At 33.5% G+C, this 21,998-nt stretch overlaps 1 non-coding gene across 1 annotated transcript; it reads right to left on the bottom strand.

Moving 5' to 3' along the window:
* Nucleotides 1-21,094: 21,094 nt before the first annotated feature.
* Nucleotides 21,095-21,201, bottom strand: LOC114170908. Its single transcript, XR_003601262.1, has one exon. It is a non-coding gene; the product is annotated as a small nucleolar RNA R71 (small nucleolar RNA).
* Nucleotides 21,202-21,998: the final 797 nt, after the last annotated feature.

The raw sequence follows: 21,998 nt of genomic DNA, 5'->3' as shown, positions 1-21,998 counted from the left end.
GTCTACAGCTTGAGCGAGAGAACTCTTTTTGCTAAAGCGAGGGCTTCTGGCTTGAGCGAGATTCGTTGCAGGCCATACTATTTTCTTTACTTGGTTGTTATGGATTGTTTGATTGATTGATTTAAAGTGTTAGGCTTATGAAATGCATAGAAAATCTGTGGGTATGAATTGGATTGATGTGTTAGTGTGATCTTGGTATGTAAAACAAATAGATGGTTGGTAATTAAAGTGGCATGGTGTTGGTATGAAATACACTTATATATTCATGATTTGGGAAGGATGAGGTGGTATGGATTCAACATGGAATATGAATGAGGAATGGTTATGAAGGTTGGCATTAGATTTATATGCATGATAAATATTACTCGGTTGGTTGGGACGTAATTCCTTAAATCTCTAGGTGAGATTTTAGGGTGGTGCCTCTGTTGGTTGGGACGTAATTCCATGACCCTTGTTAGTGGGAGTTCATGGTGGTGCCCCATCTATATAATTTAGTAAGGATTCAAGGTAAGGTTGCATCCTGATGCTCTAAGGAGTTAGTTAGTCTCACATAGAGTGGAATGACTCTTGTGAGAGTAGCAGGAGGCCTGAAACTCATTAAGGGCTAACCTTGTGTGTGGGGGATTGAGACATTGTAACATTTAACTTGGGGGTGAGGAGCTCGGGGGTGAGCAAGAAAATCCACCACAAGTACAAGCATTCGTTGAATCCGACTAAATTATATGTATCCGGATGAGTCAAGTTTGAGTCTTAGTATATTGTTTGCATGTCATAACATGATTGGTTGACATATATTCATTGGTCTGCAAAATAGCCTGTATCTGTATGATAAATTGTTTTATACTCTAGCTTACCCTTTTGCTTATTTGGTTGCTTTGTATGTAGTTCTTCTACTTTTGCGATGATCATCAATTTATTGATGTGAGCAGATGCGAGAGGTACTCGAGGTCAACAGGGAAGGGATGATTCCACTGCATAGTTTGTTTGGACTAGATTTCTGTTTATTTGGGCTTTCCTCTAGGGCTATGTCCCATGTAGCGTGTTACTTTTGGGTTATATTTTGAATTACTATCGACTCTTTTCGTTACTTGTCTATTGACATCGTGGTGTGCCCTAGTCCAATTATGTTTTCGTTGGTTAACTGTAAGGAGTAGCGGCTTTACTCCAGAACCTTGTTTCTATTATATTTTGTGTAATGTTTCATTTAATTATATTATATTTTAAATGGACGTTACATTCTAAATAAGTATATATTATATTTCAAAATATTATTATTTTAAGAAATAAAAATAAAATATATTTTTCTAAATTCAACTTTACTATATGACCAAGAAAGAATAAAATTAAAATGAAGAAATGAGTATAAAAGGTTATTACTTTAAATATTATTTATTCTTTAATAATTTCTTAAATGATCAATTAGTTAGAAATTACAAAAAGATAAAATTAAGAATTAAAAAACAATATAGAAATATATTTTTATATGTAAGGTAAAATAATTTAAAAATAAAATGATAAAATATTTTTTATGCATATGTGACAATAAAATAAATAAATAAAAAATTAATAATATTAAATTACTAAAAAATAAACTTTTGAGATATTTGTTAACAAAGTAAATATGGATAATAACTAGGGATGGCAACGGGGCGGGGCGGGTACGGGTATCATGATCCCATCCCCATCCCCATAATAAAAATTCATCCCCATCCTCATCCCTAAACCCAACGGATATACAACTTTTGACCCATCCCCATCCCCACCGGGTAACGGGTATTTTCTTATACCCATACCCATACCCATTTTTTTATTGTTCCATATATTAATTAAATATTTTTTATAAAAAAATTTAAAAATCACACCAACGGAATCATGATACTATCAAAATATTCAATATTAAAATAACATACTCTTTTTTATTTTCATGATGTCAAATATTAAGAAAAATATTATAATAGTATAAATCTCAAATTAAAGTATCAAATAACAACTAAATAAAATTCAAATAATTATATAAAAGCTAAAAAATTACACATTACTAAAATTTTATAATAACCAAAATATTTATTAATTTTACAAATGATCAGTGGTTTCATTTGCATTCGATCCACCTACACATAGAAAAAAAATGAAAAATTAGATATGATATAATAATTGAAATTGAAAATTTTAATTACTAGAATATAATGTACCTTCTTCATCAGATTCATTTTCACTCATGAGAACATCTTTTCCTTTTAATTTTTTAACACCTACAAACACCAAATGTAGAATATTAGATGAGAATTCACAAAAAATACTAACAAAAAATATTAATAAATTTGAGTAACTTACCTAGATGGTTTGAGTTCCATATCCAACTTCTTGTACACATCAAAGCCTCTATAGTAAATAATTAAACATTATCATGAAACAAAAAATAAATAATAAATAAAATTATCATAAAGGAGTAAAGATAATTAAATGTGTGACCCAAATTTGAGAATATCCATTTGAACATAACATAACGGAAAAAAAATGTATAATTAAGATTATGATAAAAGGAAAAGTACCTTGAAGATCTGCTTAAACCTTAAAGAACAAGCCAAACAATTAAAAGAGAGTAAAAAAGTGTATAACCAAAGTAACAAAAAGAAGAGCTACAAAATAAGAGTCAAACATTTTCATGAAAATAAATAAATAAATAAAGATAATCAAATGTGTAACCTAAAAATTATTTCATAGAATGAAATTGAGGAACACCTATTTGAACATAACCATGTACAGAGAGTAAAAATTATGTAATAAGAAGAAGAAAAATTACCTTCAAAATTAAATCTTGAAAAACAAACCAGACAATTGAGAGAGTAAACAAAGTGTATAACAAAAAACAAAGAGAATGAGAAATATGTTATATATATATATATATATATATATATATATATATATATATTATATATTATATTATATTACTATGTATATATATATTATATATATATATATATATATATATATATATATATATTATATTATATATTATATTACTATGTATATATATATTATATGTGTGGATATCTTATGTTTATATATATATATATAATTATTTATATATATTATATTATATTATATATTATATTATTATTACTATGTATATATATTATATGTGTGGATATCTTATGTTTATATATATATATATATATATATATATATATATATATATATATATATATATATATTTATAGATATATATTTATTTTAAGTATATATTATATTATATTATATAATAATATAAATATAATAATATATATTATATTATTATGTATATATATTATATGTATATGCGTAGATATTTTATGCTTTTATATATATATATATATATATATATATATATATTTTTTTTTTTTTTCTTTTTAAAATTTTTATAAATTTGTCATGTTATAAATTTGTTTATAAAAGATCTCACTAGTTAAATGATTAATTTGTTTTATACGTATATGTTATATATATTATATTATATTATTATGTATATATATTATATGTATATTATATTATATTATATTATATTATTATATTATATTATATTATTATATTATATTATATTACATGTATATGCGTAAATATATATATATATATATATATATATATATATATATATATATATAAAGTATATTTTATTTATATGTATATATACTATACTATATTATATTATATTATATTATATTATATTTTATGTGTAAATATATTATTTATTTATATATATTTTTTAGATTATTTAATAAATTATAAATAGTTTAGTAATTTAAGCGGGGACGGGTATTTGGGCGGGTATATATATATCCCCATCCCCATCCCCAGTTGAAAATTTCGGGTATTACCCATACCCATACCCATACCCAGTCAAAGCGGGGATTCCCCGTCAAAACGGGGACGGGTTCGGGTGATACCCACGGGCACGGGTTTATTTGCCATAATAACAGATATTATTATTTTCAAGAATTATGTTTGTAGGAATAACTAAAATCTGTTTGGTTCGTAAAATATATTCTTAAGAGTATAGAAATAAATTTTATGGAAATTAAAAGAATGTATTTTTACTATAAATCTTTTATTATTTGTTCATCAAATTATTAATAAGAGTAACACTAAAATTTTATCGCAATAAAATTAATTCAAAAAAAAGTTAAATTTCACTATGTTGCGTGAATAATTTCATGAGAAACTTAACAAAAAATTATCTTGTATTGTAATGTTATTTTTAAAACGTAAACTAGAATTAGAAAAATAACATTTCAAAGTTCAGATGCCTGGAAAACAAAAATAATTTCTTTATATTAATAGCTCCCTGTTAAATGTAATCTATACATGCTTAATTATTTGACATTAATTATGCGGTTTTTTTAACTTTAATTGTATTTATTTTTAATTTAGAGTTGAGTAAATTGTTTTTAAGTTTAAATTTAATTATTTTCTTTTTCACTTGAGTTATTTATTTATTTTGTTAGTTTTTAATGTATTGGTTATGATTAAATTTAGTATGTAGATTAAGAAGTTTTATAAATATTCAAATAGAGAAAATAAAACTCGTTATATAAGCTTAAATTGTCTAAAATTGGATCACTTTAGCCTACCCTTAGATATAAGAAGGAACTTTCCGGAGGACTTAAATAACGTAATTATATGGGAAATTAAAGCCGAACTTGAGAAGAAAAGAAATAGGTTTTTTAAGTGTTCAAGAGTTTTGTTTTTTTTTGTTTTTTTTTTTTTGAGAGCTAAAGTATTTCTTTCAAAGGCATATAAATATAAAAGATGAGTAAAACCCTTCTTGGGAAGACTCTTCTTCCCTAACTTTGTAGCTAAGTCTAGCTTTACATTGGACTTTAATATGTACGTTTTTTTTTTCTTTCATTTTTTCTATACCTTTCTAATATCTAATAAAAACTAATATTTTTATTATTCTAATTTTATATCTGAAAAGAAAAATGTCATTTTATTGATGTTGGATGTATTAAGAAGAAAATAAGATATTGGTGTATCATCACTTAATTGGATTCACTCTAGTTGTTATATTAGTTTTTTTTTGTCAATTAACAATTATTGAATCTTCTTCTGTAATTAATGTCTCATGGTCATCGAAAAGTTGAAGCACTTGTATGACTTTGAATTATAATTGAAAAATTCTTTTAAGTTACAACTAAAATAGACAACCAATTGTTGTTTTTATGTCTAGCGATAGGACAAAAAGAATTAATAATTGTTGAAACCATTTTTCTTAAAGCAAGTACATTGACTAGATTAATTTAAGGCTTTGAAATTGGAATCAAGAGAGTTATATGTTTTTCGTATCTTGATTGAAAAAAAGTATGTGGTTCTATATTTAAAAGCACAATGAAGTTAAGTCCCAATAATCTCATTCACCATCACACCTATTTCATTACAAACAACATTTTTTTTTACTGTCTTCTACATTTACTTTTACTCCAAAATATCATCCATAATAATAAAAAAAATCCAATAGACTAATTTGCATCCCTTTTGAATTAGTAAATCTAAATCCAAAACTGCCCAAAATGAAGCCCTTATAATAGAATGAAACCCCATATATATATATGCCCAAATAGAGATTTATAAAGTTACAACTTTAGGAGTGTAGTGTAGTCACCACTTGCCACTAATGTAAAAAAAAAAATGACTTCAACCTTTTTAATAGACACCACAAAGTAAGGTGGTAATAGTGTGAGATGAGTTCAGTGGTGTCAAAGGGTGATGCCAGCTTGAAACAATACACATCCATGGAGTTTTCAATTCTGTTTTTAAATTCCGCAATGAATAAAGTGGTAGCTTAATTTGGATTGTGGCAGAAAAGATAGAAGAAGGAGGTGATGGTGGTTCTCCAATAAGAGTTGGGGATGACACATGGTAGGGTTAAGGAGTTGTTGGGTGGTTTCTTTGCAGGGAACATGGTAGTATTTGGTTGTGATTGCTCACAATTGAGGTGTCAGTGATATGGCAAAATGGTTGTAAAAGGGGACTCTACAAATTTGTATTTAAGGACTACAATATAGGGTCTCTCCATCGGACTCTCAGGAGTAACATGCGATGTTTTTTAAGAGACCAGTCAATGATAGAGTCAAAAACATTGATTTAAAGATAAATGATTAAATTGTGATTAAATTAATTAATAATTGATAATAATAATAAATAATACATCAAATACTATTAAATAAATACATTGTAGGAAAATGTGTATTTTCTGTCAATTTTGTTTCGAAATTTTTTTCGCAGGAAATACTTATAAATTTTGTTGTAAAAAACAATTTACAAGAAATTGCTACCAATTTTCTTGCAAAATATTTTGTATAAAACACTTTTTGTAACAAATATTGTAGGAAATACTTGCAAATTTTATAATTTTGTAGGAAATGATTACTTATGAAAAAAATTACCTACCAATTAAAATTCTTAGAAAAAATGGTAGAGAAAAGTCTTTTCTTGTAAATATTTTTTAATAAATTTGCAAGAAAAATTTCATGTAATATGAGAATTTCTAATAATAATATATTGTTGCAGTATTGAAAAATATAATATTTTTGATTTAGATTTAATAAAAATACAACAAATATCTACACATAGTAAAAAGTTTACATTTATATATAAAAAAAATTGTACGTCTCATTTAATAGTGTTAAACTATTGAACGGCATATTATTTTGATAACCATCACATAGATAAAGATAAGGTACGAGGATAGATTAGCACAACTATCTCAAAAGTTGTACTGAATAGGGTAATTACTTATACAAACCAAGGTAAAACTATAAATAGCATAAAAAGATAATACAAGTTTTTTTTTTTCCCAAAAGATGGAATAAAAACAAAATTTACTATCCCTAAAACTAAATTATTTCATCAACATCTCTCTCATGTGGTAAAACTAAATTATTTCATCAACATCTCTCTCATGTGGTAGATCGGCTCCTGCTTCTTCATATGCTCACACCAATAAGGTGATTATAACAAAAGAATAAAACAAATACAAGGCAAAACAACAAAACAAGAGGGTAATCTAACATATATCACTAATTCAGATTATATTATCATACCAAGCATTTATAAAGACAAACAGAATTACACCTAAAGAAAGATTATTCTAGCCTCAATGGAATTCCTTGCTTTATACCAAATCATAACCCTTTATAGGTAGCAGTCAACGACACCAAGTCAATGAGCTCTATGACTTTGTTGTCGCCCAACAAGAATAACTCTGGCCCAACAATAGCCAAACTAGAGAACTCATTGTTTAAGTAGCATTGAACGATACTAGTGGCCTTGGCGGTATAGCAACACTATAAACTTCCATTTTTGAGCTTGGATTGAGTAATTTGAAATCTTCTGAGTTAATTCCCACTTTATAAACTTCTAAATACTTTACACTTTTAGGTTTCTAGCATAGATAGTACCATATTACTGAATTCAAGAAATTTTTCACAGTTCTATCAAACCACACATGCTCAACCACATTATAACAAATTCAACAAGACTAAAAATTAGTACAATCCAGGCAAGAAGTAATTCTAAGCTCAAGATTTCATAACACTCAATTTCAATCAACAATTAGGAAACAAATGCACATTGTAAAGGTTAAAAATTTAGCTACCCTCACCTTAGTTGACAACTCAACAACTATAGAACTCCAAACTACCTTCACCTACACAAGATGCTCTATCTACATATAGGAACATCACAAGAATGAAAAAATTATACCATTATTATCATTGATCAACAACGACTCATATAGATGATTATAAAGACAAATGCAAGTAGAAAATACCCATATACAAGAAGAAAACAAATTGGAGTTAGAAAAAGAGCATAATACCAACTTACTCAGATGAAGAAATTGAATATCTAAAATTGAAGAACTCGTCGCAAGGATGAATCTTGCGATCTCAAATTTTCAAACAAATAAATAGAGAATGAGAACAAAAAGAAAGAAGACAAAGTACTTCATAAAATGTTGTTTCTAGAGAGAGATAATGTGTTTATAAGTAACGAAATTTGTTTATGAAATTTTCATTTATACTTAAGTATTATAATATTAAAATAATCGAATCTCATTATTTTAAATACACTATCCATTCTAAAATACCATTTTCTAAGTCCTTACACTAACCAATATAATTAAAATGATAATACACATGACATAAAAATTATAAATTAATATAAATGACTAGATTATATATTTTATAATCCTCATTAAATGTTTTCTTTTATTTACCTTTAAAATAATTTAGATTAAATTTTATCACTTCAAATTTTCTTTTACACCAATCACTACAAAAAAACAGTAATTACCGATGGTCATATTCCGTCCGTAAAGCCAAAAATCCGTCCGTAATGTAGTTTTACCGATGGAATTACGATGGGTTTTGTTGGTAAAAGGCTAGTCTGTAATATTTATCGACGGATGATTGCCATCGGTAATTATCGACAGAATATTTCGTAGATAATTATCGAGAGCAATCATTCGTCGGTAATTACCGACGACCAATATCCGTCGGTAAAGGTTACCGAAGGAAGGTTCCATCAGTAAATCCTTCAGAAATGATGTCATACAAATTTTGTCTTGTGCACATTACCAACAGATATATCTGTCGGTAACTTGCACGAACATTACCGACGGATATATCCATCGGTAAATCCTTCGATAAAATAACGCAGGACTGTAGAATCACTTGTAACATCTAATTTACCACACGAATTTAACATAATCAGACCTGCCAATTTAACATAACCAGACCTGCCAATTCAACACAATTCGACCTGTCAATTCAGTACAGACCTGCATATTTACAAACAACTCATAGAGACTACATAAATTCATACAAAATATCTAATAAGAAACTTCCAAATTCAATATAAACAATCAAACATAACCTGTAGTGCAAAGACAATGTCAAATGTACACTAATTTTAAACATAAATGCCATAAGTCATAAACTCTAATAATCTACATAGTCATCAGAATCAACAGGGTCTTCAGGGTCTGGAATTGGGTTGGGCTGCACTTGGTCGGGCTGCTCAATGCTTGGTTGGATTGTTGTAGGCTAGGCAGGTGCAGGCTGTTGCTGAGACTGTGTTAGGTTGGATACAACCTGTCGAAGGACTTGGTCAGGAGGCAGAAGTGTGAGGAGTATGTTCTGTAACGACTGAAATTGACCTTTCAATTCTGAATAAGCTTGATCGTTTTCTTGCAATCATTGATCAGTTGCTTTTAGTTTTTCATTTGTTTCTTACTGTCGTTGTTTGAGGAAGGTAACTTCTTCAGCACTAGAAGTGGATGCAGTAGATTGGGGCTTTATGCCACTGCTTCCACATGTAAGTTTTCCTGTCCCATATATTCTTCCTTTATTCTTACTCCCGACAACCTCAACCCAACACTTTGTCCTAATCGTATCATTTGCAGCAGGATCATCAATGATATCTTGTGATCCACCAACACATGAGCCTTGTTCAGATCTGACCTGTGAAAGTCTATTCTCAAATTGTTCCTATATTAAATAAAATAATGAGAAATTAGTTAAATAAGATAAAAATTGAAGTTTTCTTATAATAAATTTAAAATGTTTGCTTACATATGTCCTCCGAGATCTTTCATCAACAAATTGGTCAGTTCCTGTGCGCATATGAGTTTGTTGAAATACCTCATCAATATGAGCAGCTCGTCCTAGCTCCTTTGCCTGTAACAAAAGAAATACATATACAAAAATTCTAAAAATGATACAATTTCAATAACTTAAGAATGGAGGTTTGTTTACCATACGAATGACATGCTCATGGGTGGTAATGGAACTCCCAATATGTAGGCTTCCACCCTTTTCGGAACCTCAGTTCCTTTGCGCTGTAACACACTTATTGCGATACGCATGAGAATTTCAATGTGCTAGTAAATTATTCCAAATATCATCCCCAAGTTAGTAAGGCCATTGGCCTGCATTCTGAGCCTCTCTAAACATCTCATATAGTTTATGAGATGCTTTACTGTGAAAATTTTTATGAATTTTTACTTCATGCTCAAGTTTCCACTGCACCTTCCTCTATGACAATGAATAAAGTTTAAATCAACAATAATAGTGAAAAGACAGTTCAATGTTAACTTATAGAAGGAATGACAAGAGAATAAGTGTGATGACATGTTACCTTAAAACGTTGACAGAAATGTTCTTTGTCTTCTGGAGGTATTGCTTGTGACATCCCTAAGGAATATTAATTTTAAAATAAATATAATAAAATAAATAAATAAATTATTAACTGTCAAATCTCATTTATAACACTGCTTTCTCAAAAATGCGGGAAAATTAAAACCATGGAATCGCATACATTACAAATATTCACGATAAAAAATTTATTACAACCATAAAACAACTAAAATAGCTAATGTTCAAAAACATAAAAATATCAAAAGATTAAAGTCTTCAAATGCCCATATAATCTCGCTCTCTGAACTCAAGCGTCTCCTGGCTCACCTGTCAAATCATTTGCTCCCAGATAACAAGTTATCCAATCATCGCCATACACAAACAGATAGGGTGAACTATGCACATATAAATATAAAATAAAAATGACACCCATCCTAAGAAATAAATTTTACTCAAATGTGTCAACTTCAAATTACCCATCCCTGATCTCATAGTCTTTCATGAGTCATATGGATGAAACTAGGTCTTGGGACTTTACTGTGCTTCCATGAAACTAACCCTTTCATGGTCTAACCCTACGAGCCTATCCCGCTCATAGTCTTACCCCACTGATTCCTCGCCTGTAGCAAACATCCAAGCCTTCCTCGCTCGGACCCTAGCATGCACGCAATCACCATACCATGGACTCCTCGCCCAATAGTAGCCAACGGGAACATAACTATTCCTTGCCCATCGTGCGCTTGACGCATGTAATCACCATACTAAGGACTCCTCGCCTCTTAGTAGTCGACGAGAACCAACCACTTCCATGCCCATCATGCGTCCCACCACCAAGAACATCCTAGACCCCTATTGGACTTAGTCCATCAAGCCTAACACAAAGGTGAGTGAACTTAGTCCTTCAAGTCCACTGATATAAGCAACAACCAATTCCATAGCAACTAGAACGCTTGGCGCCGCCTAGACACCGCTAGGCGAAAACTAGTAGCAAACCCCCACCACCAAGCGCTAAGCGCCAAATAGGAGTTGCGTTGCTCCGTCACCTCCTAGCGGAAACTTCCTTACCGCTAGGTGCCCTGTATGTCCAGTGGCCACTGCCACTGTTTGAGTCACCTATCGCCTGGCGGCTTGCTTCGTGCCACCAGGCACCATACCAGTAGCGCAATGCTACTAGTTTTTGTCATTTCCAACAGGTCTTAAGAGACCCCAAACATGCAATTCATCTTTCGCACATCAATCATAGTATTTAAGACATAACACCACAACTAAACACAACAAGTACAATTAATTCATGCCCAAATTAAATATTAGCATGCCTAACATGCTTCACTTCATTCACTAATGAAACAAATCAAGAGATGGTCCATATGGTACCCTCCATTTGCAACAACACAATTAAACATACACATACAGTTTAATTTTCATATAATTCAGGTCACCAAGTTTAAAACTATGATTGCACCAATACTTAAGTAATGAGACCATCACTGCAGCAATCATTAGGTATGAAATATCTAATCCATCCAACTCACACACATAATTTTCATAATTATCACTAAATGACATACACCCTAAAACATAGTTTATCGCATACCACAACACGTTCTACAGGTACCCCAATCAACCACTCCCACAAAGTGAATACACACAAAACAAACTTTTCTTCTGAGCTGATGGGTCGCCTGACAGCAGCCTCAGTGCCGCATAACTCTCCAACCACCCTTAAAACTGACACAATTTCGCATGCACACCACATCCAAGGTTCATGGCATATTCATATAACATCAATCACACGCAATCAATGCACCTCTCATAACATTCGCTATGTCATTCGCTAAAAATAGCCAAAATAAAGTTGAGTTTGAGCTCTCCAAGACTTGAACCCACAACCATGAAATGCCAAATTAATGTCAAACCATCATGCCAATGCATATTTCATGCTAACTAATACGATTAACTTATTATAACATTCCACAACATAATTAATATATATAAAAAAAGTATACAAATTTAATAACACAAAAAATGGCATACATAGGACTTGAACCCAAGTCCTCTCACACAATCAAGTACTCTCAACCACTTGAGCTAGTACTTTCCCATATCATAACATTTCGCATTTATTGTCTTAAAGGTTCCCATTACCCGCATTTATTAAATAATTATTTAATTAACGATTAAATTTTTCTCGGGTCTTACATTGCTCCCCATGATGGCCAAGCTATCATAAATTGTTGCTTAATAGACCGTGTGATGACCTGTGAAGCAACCCTAGAAGGAAGAAATCTGCATATTCATTAAACAAAAGTCATACAAAAGAACACAAGTTGTAATGAAATAAATTTTTAACTTGATAGAAAGTATTACCCTCGATTAAACGGTTCAATCATGGGTCACTCATGAAGAGGAGGGTCAACATCAACCACATAAGTAGTATCTGAGGTGCCAACAATATTAGGAGAAGGGACTGATGATGGGGAAGGTATAACAATATTGTGCAAAGCACCAAACAATGAGGGAGAAGGTTATTGTAGATGAAAGAGGGGGTGGTGTGGGTACCACAGGAGGGGGTGGTGTGGGTACTTCATCTTCTTGTGTAGGTCCTTCCAATTGTTCAGGATCACCATCAAAGTCATGCAACCAAACACACCTTCTACTTGAATTATTTCATTGGCATGTGACATTTGATCAACTTGGTAGGCGATATCCTCTTCTACCTCATTTGAATCAATGCGACACCTAGGTTTGGTTTGTATTGCAACACGCCACCCACGTTTATCAATGCGAAATGCTAGATATGGCATATAATACACTTGTCTAACATTGTTTGCAAGAATGAATGGATCAAATGGTTGGTATCTTGAACTTATTTGAAGTTCAACAATATTATACCTAGGATCCACTCTTGTACCTCTTCTTGAAGGATCAAAACATTCACAATAAAAAACAACAACTCTCTTTGGAGAAGTACAAGTGTTGTACTCTAACTCATATATTTTAAGAATGATCCCATAATTATCATCATAATCACCCTCAGTGAGGCCCTTGACGTACACACCACAATTAATTATTTTCTTTCCGTTCGACAACGCTTTGGTATGGAACTTGTACCCATTGACAAAGTATGTGTGCCATTCTTTGACGCATCTCATGGGCCAATTTGCCAAATCCCTTAGCTCTTGATTCCTAAGACTTAATGGCTTGTTATACACCTACAAATATGTGACAATAGAAAGTTAAATCAAGTTAACCAAGTTGGTTTCATTAATAGGACCATACTTACTTGATTTCTAAACCAGTAAGGAAACTTTGAATGTATGTTGGCAGAAGCATTTGCTTGAGGTATTTGCTCAACCACAAGGAAAGAACTGTTAAGAAGAATCATTATAATACATATACAAGTTGCTTAGAATCATTACAAAACTGTTGATGTTGTAAAAAATGAGATTAGAACATACTCAAGGTAAGATTTAACTTCAGTGCAATTGATCAACACATGCACATGAGCAGAGTTGAATTCAACATCAGTTAACTAATGAGTGGCCTCCTTGCCTACGTGACGACCAACTTGTTGAAACATTGATAATGTTGATTCAGATGTTTCACTTTGCCATTGTGTATCATTCTATGATTGCTTGGTAACAACATGAAGTTTTTAAAATAATGAGAACAAAAGTACGTGGTCTCACGATGCAAGTAAGTTGCACAAATTGATCATTCTACTCTGGCTTTGTTTTTTACAAAACGTTTTGATTCCCCCATAAATCTATATGAAGAAAACGAATACATTAGGGAAGGACATGAACAAGATATACAAAATATAGTAATCATGTCACCTTTCAAACGGATACATCCACCTATATTGCACTAGTCCGCCAAGCCATGCTTCGTATGGAAGATTAATAGGTAGATGCTCCATTGAATCGAAGAATCCTAGAGGAAATATTCTTTCCAATTTACAAAGAATAAGTGGAATATTTTCCTCTAATCTTCTTATTGTATCCCCCTTTAATATCGTTGAGCACAAATCTTTAAAGAAGTGACTAATTTCTATTAGAGGATTTAACACATGCATTGGTAATGAGCTAAACGCAATAGGAAGTAATGTCTCCATGAAGACATGACAATCATGACTTTTCATACCATCAATACTACCTTTTTCAGTATCTGCATATCTTGCCAAGTTAGAAGAATAACCATCTGGCATTCTAAGCTCTTTGATCAAACGACAAACTATTTTAGCTTCATCTTTTGTTAAGGTGTAATTTGCTTTTGGATTCAGCAACTTCCCATTAGTATGTGACTGCAACTCCAAGTCTCTCCGCCAACAATACAAAGCTTTATCTCTTCTTGCCTTGTCATTATCTTTTGTCTTGCCACTTACTTTCATCACCGTGTTGAAGATGCTGTCAAAAAAAAAAATTCTATGTGCATCACATCAAGATTATGTCTTAGCAAGTTATCTTTCCTATATGGAAGATCCCAAGAGATGCTTCTTTTAGTCCAATTATGCCATTCTTCATACCCATCCATCCTTGTCACACCACTTTCAGTCACTTTTGGAAAATCTTTGACTCTTTGCCATACTTGTGATGGGGTCAACTTCAGAGGTGGCTCATCCTTTTCAACTTCCCCTTTCCAAAATGTCTTATTGTTTCTCCTAAACGGATGCTCTATGGGCAAGAATCGACGATGACAATCAAACCAACAACTTTTCCGACTATAAGTTAATGTGAATGATTTAGTGTGCTCCATACAATGCGGACAAGATAATCTATTGTGTGTGCTCCAACCGGATAACATCCCATATGCAGGGAAGTCATTAATAGTCCACATCAAAGTTGCCCGCATTAGAAAATTTTGTTTCCTTGAAACATCATACGTCTAAATACCACTCCACAACTTATTCAAATCATCAATCAAGGGCCCTAGATAAACATCTATAGATGCCTTTGGATTAGATGGACCTGGTATAAGACACGTTAAAAACATATAAGGCTTAATCATACACATCTCAGGTGGAAGATTATATGGAGTAACAATCACTGGTCAACAAGAATAAGGGGATGACGATGCCTGAATGTATGGATTAAATCCATTGGTACATAGACCAAGTCGCACGTTATGGGGATCATTGGCGAAAGATGGATGCTTTCGATCAAAGTGCTTCCAAGCTTCCCCATCAGATGGATGACGTAGCATGCCTTCTATTTTGTTCTCATAATGCCATGTCATATGTTGTGCTATTTGCATTGAAGCAAACATTCTTTGCAGTCTTGGAATTATAGGCAAGTAAAACATGGACTTCAACGATATTGGTTTTTTTTGCCTCTGTTCTGGATGTTTTGTGCGGTATCGTAGTTGCCCACAATGTTGGCAAATTAGCAAGGATGCATCATTTTTTCCATTATCATTGTCGTAAAAAAGCATACAATCATTCACACAACAATCAATCTTCTTAGATTCCAATCGCAACTTTGAAACTAATTTCTTTGCTTCATAATAATTGTTTGGCAAAGGATTATTTGGTGGTGTTAGATCTAAAAGTAGTTTTGCCATTTGGTCCAATGCTTGGTTGGGAACGTTCCAGTTCGATTTGAAGGCCAGAAGTCTAATGCATACAGACAACTTTGACTCCCTTACCCCTTCAAAGATAGGTTCATTTGCCTCTGCTAATAAATTGTAAAACCTCTGAGTGAGTTCATTTGGAGATTCTTCTAAACAATTATCGTTAACTTGATCAAATGAAGCATGTTGGCCAAAAGCATTATTCCATATCTCTTACATATACATTGCTTGATTCATCTCAAAGATAGGTACAGCCGTGCTTGAACTAGGAAGACATCTTTCATGTTCACCCAAATAAACAGATGACACCTCTTCACCGTGAAATGTCCAAATCAAGTAATCTGGCATGAATCCTTTTTTGTATAAATGAACTTTAACTTCTTCGTCTTTTAAAATACGAGTGCATTCGCACTTGATGCATGGACATCGAATCCCTCCCTCAAGAGCATAATATTTATATTGACGAGCCGTCTGGATAAACTCATCAACTCCTATCACAAAATATTCCTTCAAGCCTCTCCTACCACTGTAACAACGATTATACACCCTACGACGATGGCTGGGAACTTCGCCCATGTTCTGTGACAAGGCAAAAATAGACAATGTTACATTTGTGATAGTGAAAGAACATGGGAACTAAGTAATAAACCTATTATTACTTAAGTCCAACAGGGAAGGTCATGTAAAATAGTGAGATGTTCCCAAAAGTATCATATTGTGGGAATATATATCTCACTTATTGGGTAAGATATCCGAAGAGTTACAAAACTGATGAAGGATTGACCCCAACCAAGGATGGAGGCACATGGTTAAGAAGAATAAGCATGTATAGAAAGGAAGTTCACTAATCCTTCATCCCTTTCATTTGTGTTTGTTATTTTTGATTCCCAAAGTTGACTTAGTTGATTCAACTTTAGTTGGCTTGTTGACCTTTGACTAGGATTGACTTGTTGACTATAGTTGACTTGACTTAAGCCAACATGCTAATCTATGTTTATTTGCTTTGTAGGTTAATTAGGAGTAAGAAAGTAATGCTAGGTGGCACATGGTGATTGGGGAGCATAAATGATGTGGAGGAGAGAGTAAAGCAAAGGCATAAAGCATAAAGTAAAAGGCATGAAGCAAGTGTACCTATGTACCTTTGGTCTCCTTTGTTTTTAGCATACTTTGGCCACTTTTTGGAGACATATGAGACACATTCTTTGTCTCCTTTTGTGCTAGAACGAAATTAGCCTTGCACACACCATAGTTAGCTCTTTTGTCTCTCATTTTTGTAACCTTATTTGACCTAGTTTCTAAAAGTTAGGGTTAGGTTTTTGTAGAGACATCCTTAGGTATCTTTTATTTGCTTAGAGGCCCCTAAACTCTTATATATAAGGGGTGCTCCTAGACATGTAAAAGGGTTGAACATTTTGAAGTAAAAACATTCTTGTGTCTCAACCATTTGTGAGAGTTTCCTCCCTAGGGAGTGAATACTTTTAAGCCTTATCTTGCATAGCAAGTGGCGGCACACATCCACTCATCTTCAAGGTTGCCATGGCTTCTAGCCTAGCCTTGTAGTGGCATGTTTCTCACATTTTTACCATTTCTTTCCTTTCAATTTTATGTTTTCTTCTTCCTTTAATTGTTCTTGGTTTTCTATGGTTTATGTGCTTTCTATTTCCTTTTTGTTTTGAATCAATCCATCATCTTCTTCTCTTGAGCTTTGTGAAAGGAACCTTCACATCTAGATAGCTTGCTATCTTAATGTCCAGTGGGGATTTCACTTAGCTTTCTTAATCAACTCACACCATATTCAATAATCTCAAAAAGAAACAAGATAATCCTTCATCAAAAACTCATCATTGTCGTAATCGTAAGAACCTAGTCAAACTATGATTATAACTGTTTGTATAAAATTGCACTTAAAATTTCATGTATTATTTAATACGTTTTGGACTTCATGCCTTTCAAGTAAAGGAAAGGCAAAAAGGGTTGATTGAAGTGTAATCAAGAGCAAACCAACATAATAAATCAGTAACAAAACCAGCATCGAGTGATGAAGGGGAATTTTTAGTAAAGCAGCACGAAATATACTATACTCATGAGGCCAAAGCCTACTTGGAAGATGTTGCAAACAAAACAATTCCATAAGGAGGTGTCACTCTAAACCAAATTCCAAAATCTAAACGCACATTTAACCTTTCACTTTAATTATTCATTTCAATGAATCAACACACACTTTGCACTATTCTCCCCACCACATCTCTGCCTACCAACTCAAACACATAATCAAACTAACATACAAACAAAAAATAACATCAATCAATTATCGCTCCAGAGAGAAAGGGAAAAATCTCATACCTGCAATGGCTCAGACTCGCGTAAGCGCCCCTAAAAACTGATAGTTGCTGGCTCCCCCAACCCAACGCTTCAACGACGGTGGTTCCCCCAAACAACCCTTACCAATTACAAAACGAGAGTGAGAATATGCAGAAGTATAAAGAAATCAAAGGAAGAGTGCCAATTACCACTATACCGGTGACTTCGATGGAGAACGCTGATGGAGATCGCTGAATTCGATTTCACCGCACCAACGAACGTCACGCACGGCTCAGGGCATGCTCACGGTCGCAACGTCGCGTGATGAGTCATTATTTTCTTCCATTTCACTAGCCTTTGTGTACCCATTAGACAGTTGATTAGTGCTTAATTGTTCATCATTAGAGTGTTTTTCATCTGTTCGGTTTTATTGGGCCACTATTCCGAATTTGGACTAATTTCACATTATTTGGCCTAATTTTTGTTTTTAATTATTTTTAGGTATTTGGGTGAAGCAATTTTGGAGCTTGGACATTAATATTTAGTTGAAGAGACTTTCCACATCATTGCCACATCATTTCCATGTCATTTCCACGTCAGCAAAGTCAATGGGTCAACATTTGAGGCCTAGAGTGGCATTTTTGTAAATCTGAGTGACAGAGTGGCAGTTTTGTAAATATGAGTAGGAAGGGTGATATGGCAACGAAATTAGGTATGCATGAACAGGCCAGCCGCTCCATCATCTTCAACCTCTTTTAAAAAAACATCCATTTTCGTTCTCCAAGCTTCCATGGATGTCCCCCTTGCGGTTTTTCACGTTTTTGGCTCATTTTTACCGTTTTTATGCATATTTGACAGCACCCATTGAGGGTTTTGCGTTTTGAATTCGTTTTCTTGCTTGGGCAGTTCGTTTTGTGGGTTTTATTGACTTGGAACAATACCCATTCATGGGGTTTTTGCATCTATATATGATAACACCGTTTTGCATTCCATTTAAGCTTTGAAATCTCTATTTTTGCTTTTAAATTGCGTTTTCAGATTTCATAAGTTAGGGTTCTTAGTTCTGTTTTTGTGATTTCAGTTTTGAAGTGTTTAATTGTTCATTTCCATGTCTAGCTAAATTCGTGTATTGACTCCTTGATAAAAATTGCAATGAAGCTTTGAGGTTGTGCTTGTTTTGTGAAATCTGCCATGTTTTTGTTCTGAATTCGTGGAATGCATGTGGTGAATCTGTTAATGCTTAATTTACAGAGTAATTGCATATGTTTTGGTTAAGATACGTTCATGCTTAATGTATGTAGCTTGGCTGTAACAAATCTAAGGATGTGTGCATTGCTTAATTGCATAATGAAGCTAGATTATAATTTTCGAGAGTGAATTATTATCTAGTGGATTGAGACAAGGTAGAGTTGGTGTTAATTTAGTGGCCTATGATAAGTGAAATTGCATTTGAATCAAGGATGTCAATACGATTTTAATCACTGTAGCATTTAATTTAATTTGTTGATTAGCATTGTGAATCTGTCTACCAACCCCCCCTGTGTTTTATTGTTGTGTTCATCTGGAAATTTCGCTTTGAATGAAAATATTGGTTGTTGGGAGACGACTTGGTTCACTTTCATGTACTGCATTTAATATGTTTTAATTTGGTGGGGTACGGCCTCTATCAAATTTGGCGTCGTTGTCGGGGACCAATCATTTCGTTCAAAGTAAAATTTTCAGTGAATTTGTGTTCTGTGTTTTGGTGTGTGTAGTTCAAGTGTGGTTGAGTTGGTATATGTTCATTGTGATGTTAATGTTGTGTTAAGTTCAGTGCCTATTTCCATTCCTGTGTGTTTTTGTGTAGTGTAGTGAATAATGTCGCGGCGCGCATGAATAGTGTCATTTGTAGTAGTGAATAGTGTATGAATAGTGTCCGAATCTGGCATTTAACTTCTGGATTTTTGTTCTGGTAGCTACGGTGCTTATTTTGGCTTGAAATTTTTCCCCCCACTTCTAAGACATTGAACTTTATAGGAAAAATAGCTGGAGCAGTTGGTATGGTCTGAGTTAAGAGATTCAAAAAAATTTTGGACTGATTTTTAGTGAAACTTCAGAGGACCATAACTTTTGCTTTGGTTATCAGAATCACTATTATTTTATATGCATTTGGGGTGGAATTTGATTTCCCACCTTTCTGAGACCCGCTCCATTGGTTTGCAAACTTAGATTCTACAGAAAATGCCATTTTCTACATTTCAGCAATGTTTTTTTGTGATTTTTCTTCATTTTTTCCACTTTTGAAAAATTGTCAAAAATACTTGTGCTTTGAGTTTTGATCTGATTTTTTTTGTGCTTCTGTTTGACCACTCAAAGGAATAGCCTACCAAATTTCAAGTCATTTAGAGTTCGTTTGAGTATACTTGTAGTTATACCCTATGTTATGCCAATATCACTACAATTAATGCTTTTTAGTGCATGACTAGGGGAAACCCAAGTGAATTACAACCATTTGACCCTGAGATTGATAGGACATTCCATAGAGGAAGTAGGCATCTTAGGAATCCGTCTTTGCATGCTCAATATTTAGTGACTTTTCCTGATTCTTCTGATTCTCATCATACTCCTGAAACTTCTCATTCCTTGCATTCTGAGCATACTGTTTATTCTGAGCATTTTCATATTGATAACATGGCTCAACCTCCTCCACCTCATGAGAGAACCATGAGTGAGCTCACTGCACCAGAGTTCACTTATGATAGTTTATGCATTCAATACCCGAGGAGGAGGTTCCATATGTGCTGAAAACTGGTTTAATACACTTGTTGCCAAAGTTTCATGGTCTTGCAGGTGAGGACCCGTGCAAACACTTGAAGCAGTTTCATGTCGTCTGTTCCACCATGAAGCCTACAGATGTGCAGGAGGACCATGTATACTTGAAGGCTTTCCCTTATTCTTTGGAGGGTAATGCGAAAGACTGGATGTACTACCTAGCACCCAGGTCCATCACAAGCTGGGATGACCTGAAGAGATTGTTCCTTGCCAAGTTCTTTCATGCTTCAAGGACAACAGCCATAAGGAAGGAGATTTCTAGCATCAAGCAGCAATCTGGGGAAACCCTTTATGAGTACTGGGAGAGGTTCAAGAATCTCTATTCAAGCTGCCCACACCATCAGATCTCTGAACATCTCCTTCTGTAGTATTTTTATGAAGGTCTGCACCACATGGATCGAAATATAATTGATGCCGCAAGTGGTGGTGCCCTTGGTAACATAACCCCAGCTACGGCCAAACAACTAATAGAGAACATGGCTTCAAATTCTCAACAATTTGGCACAAGGAGTGATGCCATAGTTGTTAGAGGTGTTCATGATGTAGGAGCAGCCGAGTACACAAAGAAGTTGGAAAGTAAGATTGATGCTCTTACCACACTGGTCAATCAACTTGCTTCCAATCAGAGAGCTCCAACTGCAAGAGTTTGTGGCCTTTGTACATCTGTTGATCATTTTACAGACTCTTGCCCAGCATTGCAACAACAAGCTTCTTCTTCTACACCAGTGGATACCCCTCAGGCCTATGCAGCAAATATTTTCAACAACAATAGGCCCCAACAACAACAACAACAAAACCACCATGATTTGTCAACCAACAGATATAATCCAGGATGGAGGAATCACCCTAATTTGAGATGGGGAAACCAGGGTAACCAGCAGCCCCAACAATTTCAAAATGTGCAACCACCTCCACAACAAAGAGTTGCACCTGCACCACAAGCTGCTCCTGCTCCACCTGTACCCACACTAGCTCCTGGTGCAGCACCTGCACCTTCTTCTTCTACTTCATTGGAGGAGTTAGTCAGGATGATGACCCTTCAAAATATGCAATTCTAGCAAAAGACTAGGGCCTCAATTCAGAGTTTGACAAATCAAATGGGGCAGATGGCCACTCAGCTAAACCAGGCACAGGCTTAGAATT

Source organism: Vigna unguiculata, chromosome 11 (genome assembly GCF_004118075.2).
Source record: "Vigna unguiculata cultivar IT97K-499-35 chromosome 11, ASM411807v1, whole genome shotgun sequence".
NCBI classification, from domain to species: Eukaryota; Viridiplantae; Streptophyta; class Magnoliopsida; order Fabales; family Fabaceae; genus Vigna; species Vigna unguiculata.
The sequence above is the reverse complement of the archived record's forward strand: the minus strand, read 5'-3'. Positions and strand labels throughout refer to the sequence as shown.